Source organism: Ceratotherium simum, chromosome 37, assembly GCF_057802395.1.
Source record: "Ceratotherium simum simum isolate JZ-2026a chromosome 37, ASM5780239v1, whole genome shotgun sequence".
In the NCBI taxonomy this organism is placed as follows: domain Eukaryota; kingdom Metazoa; phylum Chordata; class Mammalia; order Perissodactyla; family Rhinocerotidae; genus Ceratotherium; species Ceratotherium simum.
This window is the reverse complement of record NC_141936.1, coordinates 12,396,929-12,402,928: the sequence shown is the minus strand read 5'-3', so window position 1 is coordinate 12,402,928 and position 6,000 is coordinate 12,396,929.

The window sequence follows — 6,000 nt, the reverse complement described above, 5'->3', positions numbered from 1 at the left end:
ATAAAACTTTTTACCCTGTGCTTAACTGTTAGAAGACCAACATGCAAACATTTGTGCACCACATTCAAAGGTTTGCACGTATCACAGCTAAGCATGGGCACTGCTGCTAGATCTTTTCTTCGTAATAGGGACATTTCTTAGTTTATATAGAAATAAGTCAGAAGAAATGAATCAACGTTCCCATTGGTTTATAAAAACAGTTTTTGATTGATATAATGCAAACTGTAACACACAGTTTTATAAATTTTTTAAAGGCAGCTATAACAAGGAGTTCTTTTAAATTGTATTTGGTGATAAAGAGACAGGGGGACTAGGTAAATTATCTCTAGTGAGAAAAACAGAGATCAGCTTTTCAAAGATTAAAAAGACCCAGCAGGGCCGGCCCCGTGGCGTAGTAGCGGTTAAGTGCGCGGGCTCTGCTGCTGGCGGTCCAGGTTCGGATCCCGGGCACGCACAGACGCACCGCGTGTCAGGCCATGCTGTGGTGGCGTCCCATATAAAGTGGCAGAAGATGGGCACAGATGTTAGCTCACGGCCAGTCTTCCTCAGCAAAAAGAGGAGGGTTGGCATGGATGTTAGCTCAGGGCCAATCTTCCTCACAAAAAAAAAAAAAAAAGGACCCAGCGACCTCGTTAAATGCTTTGAAAAGTAATTGCAGCGCTGGAATCCCCAGGGGACATGAAGGACCAGGTCTACTAATGGGCTGCACAATTGTAGGACATAATGAGTGATTGGTCTGGATGTAGTGTTTAAAGTGATTATAGTACTTTTGCAAGTCTGTGAAAAGTTTGTGTAAGATTGCTAAATTGAGGAGCTGATGGACTCCTGGAGTTTTGTTACTGTGAGCTGGAGCACTCTCCTGTGGCTTCCAGATCTATGCAAGTTCCTTGTCCGAAACTCCTCGGATGGCGTCAAGGAAGCCATTCTCCAAATTCAATGTCCTCATTGAAGTGAACTTTGAAAACAGTGGTGGCTTCAGTTATCATCACAGTCTCTTGATTCTAACTCCTTAGCCAGAGCTCCCAACATTCAGACAACTTCAACACAAGAGAGTTGGTCCTCTGATTCCCAGAAGGCTCTCTTGCTTCTTTCCTAGGAAAGGGATATCAATTTTTTTTAAATAAAAACAAAAGATAACATTTTCTAGACGTTTTGTTTGTGAAGAACTTATTGACAATATTTCTATGAGATTTGAAGAGCACTGGGGAATCATAAAATTATTAAATTAATAATTTACTAATACCTTTTCAATTAACTTTGCTTTTCCCTGTCCACATTTCTCAGTATTACTCAGAGATACGGAGAAAATAAGTTTTCTCTGTGTGTGTACGTGTGGAGAAAAAGAGAGATCTGCATCTCTGACTAGCATTGAATGGATGGTCTTTCTGGTCTTTACAATGAATTTTCATTTTGGACAACTAATCTTCATTGCTCCTATACCCTTACCTTTTTCTTTTAAAGATCATGTTCCAACCCAGGAGCCAAGAAGGTCCAATTTCTTTCCATGTTAATCCTTTTTTTGTTGTTGTTCAGGTGGCATTCCTTTCAGAGGACAAATTATCTAATTAAGTGTGTGTACATGTGTTATTTTTTCACATAGAATCTGGATTTGATTAATATGTATATTCCCATTTGTACCTGCTGCAGTTCCTGGCAATAGCTGGTACTCAATTAACAATTCTTTAATTTATTCAGTCAACAAATATTTATTGAACACCTAGTAAATGACAGCTGCTGGAGGCTACAATGTGGATGAGATTCAGTCCAAGACAAGAAAAGTTTTATAATCTAATTAGATTATTAAGTGAGTTACGAATTTAAACATTTATGAGTTACTTTATAAAGCTGTTTCATACACTTTATTTTTTGTGATGTTCACAGCCACCTTCTGATCTTAGTGAAATAGATGTATTTCCCATATTATGGATGAAAAAAGAAAACGTTAGAGGTTAACTTCAGTGGTGGCACCAGAACTGGAAGCAAGCTTCAGTTTTTCTTTTTTAAGTTCTTAATATTAATCCTTTTAATTACCAGAAGAGATGATTATATTACTGTAGGTTACACCAGAAATATGGTACTTTTTTTCAGGTGTAATTATTTTAAGCAACTCTTTTTTATTCTAAAGGTAATAAAAATTCATAAAATAACCATCACAAGCTTATTCATAGACTCTGTCATCTTTATCGCTAATAGTTTTTTTTTAACATTTAAAATTACCTTTATCGAGGTCTAATACACAAATAATACAACACTCCTTTAAAGGGTAAAATTCAATGAGTTTTGACAAATGCGTACACCCATCTAACCGTCTCTCAAATCAAGGTATAAAACTTTGGAAGCAGGTTTTAATTTTCGAATTTTCCCACTACACTCTCTTGGACTTGAACTCAATCTTTGAATGCAGGTTTCTGTGGACCAAATGGAGCCAGTGTGGTGGCGGTGGTAGTTGACTCAATGCAGCCAGGCTGACACAATTCCCTTTGGCACCTCCCTTTCCAATTGCCCATTGACCAGGTCCCCTGCTTCAAAGCCTACTGTGGTAGACGGCAAAACACGGCCATCTAGTGGAAGGGCAGGGAGCCACTTTTATCCTAAATGCCTCCAGGATGCAAAGCCTTTTTAAATTCTTTCTGGGCCCATATTCTCTTCCTCTTTTTCCTCAGCCTTTTTTTCTCACTTTCTCATTCTTCCATGCACAATCAATCAGAGAAAGCATCCCTTTCATGTGAATAACTCTGGTTACCCATTGCTTAAAGGAAGATGAGCACTTTCATTTTTATCTTTTTCTGTTTGGAGACACACGTAACAGACAATTTTAGAAGGGAAACCACAGGTAATTGGGGTGATATTTCTGCCAAATGTAAAAGAAAGTTTACCTGTAGGCAGGAGTTTTAGAATGTAACTGCTGACCCACCCTTACGAAGCTGTTCCACAAATTACTCCTCTGTGAAAATGGGAATTACAGTCTTTTACATGAGATGTCAAATGAAAGTAATGTGCGAGTCATATTAGATGAGTCACACAGGAAAATTCTCTGGGCAAACCAAAAGAAGTCAACTAGGAACAAATAGCATTTCTATAATAGTAGCGTTTGTCACCTAAGAAAGCAACATGAAAGTTGCGTGTGTCCTTCCCCATGTGTGAAAAGAAGATATTTCTGCTTTCGAAAACATGCAGTGCCGGTTGTTGGTGAAAAGCAAATGAGGAAAACATTGACTCACATGTTCAGTCACAGAACGTGAGGTGGTGGTTATTTACTCCGAAGTGAGGTGTGGGGAACATACACATGAAGCATGAAAATAAAAGGCCTTTTTTGCTCCTTTATAAAATATACTAAGCCCACCAAGGGATCATTTCCAAAAATGTGTCAAGCTGTGGACTGAGCAATTGAAAAGAGAATTAGGAGACTAAAAATAGCGGAGGCGATGTGCTGCACTTCAGAAAAGATCTCGATGTGTTCTGTAAATACCTCTGAGGTGGTGGAAAGGAAGGTCTATTGATAATTGAGCGCTTGGACCTAAAACTCTAGAACTGTTCCTTCCAATTATCTACCTAAGATATATTTAACTTATGTTTTCAAGCTATGTGATACGCTCCTTAAAACACAATTGATAGCTTTAATTTTTAAATGCAGCATAGGAAAACCATATGTAAATATAAATAAAGATACATATAAAAACATGTAAATATATAAGCTCATATATATACACATATGTATATATAGAGATGTTTAAGAAGCCATATTACTATTGAAAGAAAAAGCATACTTCTGTTATTGAAAACCAGCACCAAATCTTCATTTTATTGTTCTTAGTGTGTTCTTTCCTATCTTTCTAATTTCAAAAATGGAGTGTCTGGGGATAATTTGAGCAAAAAATCTCAGGAATTCCATGTGTCTAAACATGGACACTCAGCCCGTCTACAGTGACATTGTTGGGTAATTGAGGTTTGTCTTTGTCAGTCCTTCACTCTGTGTAACTCCCTCCCTTTTGGGTAGTATTTTGTACATAGTAGATGCTCAACAATTTATATAATTAGATGTGTTATCTCATGTTAGCTTGCTCCCCCAATCTTTACACATTTACAGAACAAGCTTTTCAAAAGGTTTCCATTCTTTTTAAATCTACCAACTCTTCTCATCTCCTCTTGTACACTTCATAGACAGTCTCATCTTTAATTTCACAGAGAAAACAGAAATCATGAAACTGGAGCTCTCTCCATTCCTGCCTAAAAAACCTAGAAGTCTGCCTGAGTCTACACCAGTTCAACAGTCACTGCCACTCTCACTCTTATGCGAGAGGCCTCTCTCCTCTCTATTGAGAGTTAAGGGCCCAAAGCTGAAAAAAGGTGAGACATTCTCCTCACGCTAATATGAGCATATAAGAGCTCACTCCCATGGCATACTAAAAGCTGATCATACCAACTCTGAGACTCTCATCACCCAACTGGCCTAACTGATAGACCCAACCAGTGGAGAACAAACAGCCTAGTGAGTGAGCCTCCAAAAAAAAAAAAAGTACTGAGAAGACTGGGATTGTGAGCAAGAATATGAGACCAGCATTGCACTCTGGTTAGAAACTCATGCTGCAGAAAATCAACTATGCCCATATAGGGCTGCCATGGGGCAAAGCTCTGTGTGTGAAATTTTGGGAGAGACTCATAGGCACATCCTGGAGTTGGTGTGTGCATGAGTATCAAGACAGGTGCCTGCTGCTCCAGAGAATTCTATGAGCAGCAGAAGAAGAGCAGGCAACACTCAGGCAACCTTTACTCCTGCTGTCTGGGATGGCAAGCATTCATCGGTTTTCCTTGGGCTTAGTGGACACAATAAAACACAGCTGGTTCCTCCCCTAAGAGGGTGGTCTGCCAGCATAAGAAGACCCCAATTTGGAAGGCTGTGGGATGTACTTCCAAATATAAGCTGAGATGGGGGAGTGACAAAATAGTGGTCAAAAATCACATCGGCCACATTAGGAATTGTGCAGAGCAGAGCTCCTGAAGGGCCTCCCAGGGAAACCCAGTCCTGGAGCCCATGAAACATCACTGTCTCCCAGAGGACATCAAACACAGGCTCCAATAGGCTGGACAGTAAGCAGACAATGAGGTTTGGCCCTTTTCTTTAATCTTCTTTCTCACCTCTTGGAGGAATTAGAAGTACAGGGATGGAAGAAGAAAGATAGAGCAAGGAGGAATAATTCAGGAAAGAAGAGACACACTCTTATCTGTGATGTAGCTGGCATAGTGACGCTTGGACCAGGTCATTTCTTAGCATCATCCTCTATATGAAAAGATTATTTTCAGTAATAATCTCGAAAAAAATTATTATGGCAAGAAAAGAAATGCAGACAGTGAAAATTTTCTTTAATTCAACTTCATATATATAATCATGGCATTAAAAAATTTTTTTTATTTAAAATAAAAGCAAAATAAATGTTAAGGTACAAAAGAAGAGAAAGTAATGGATTGATACTTTTAAATTACATTATTGTATTTTTTCTAAAAGAAAAAACCTATGCCAATACATTAGTCTATCACAGTAATGAGTAACATTATAATTTCAGTTTTCTTCAAATTTGTCAACAACTGTTAAAATTGTTCTTTGCATAGGTATGCTCGTATGTGATCAATGAATGCATTTTATTCATTTTAATTATGAAATGTTTCACATGTAGCAACAGGTCTAAAAATAGTTAACAGAAGTCTTAAACATAAGGATAAGTTTGGCAGAAATTCATAAAAATTCCATTTCATAATAAATTCCAGAAATTGCAGTACTATTTAGATCTATATTTCTTCAGTGTTGATTCTAGAGACAATCAAATATCTCTATAGTTGAAACATTTCCACTAAAATATCTTCACTGGAAATTTCATCACATGCTTCTGTTATATTTGGAAGAACTTTCCAAATTTTCTTTCTTCTGCAAAAATCAGAGTAAATGGCTAAATGACTTTGCTTGATTCATTGATTTAGAACAAGTGTCCAGTTCTTGGTGAAAAT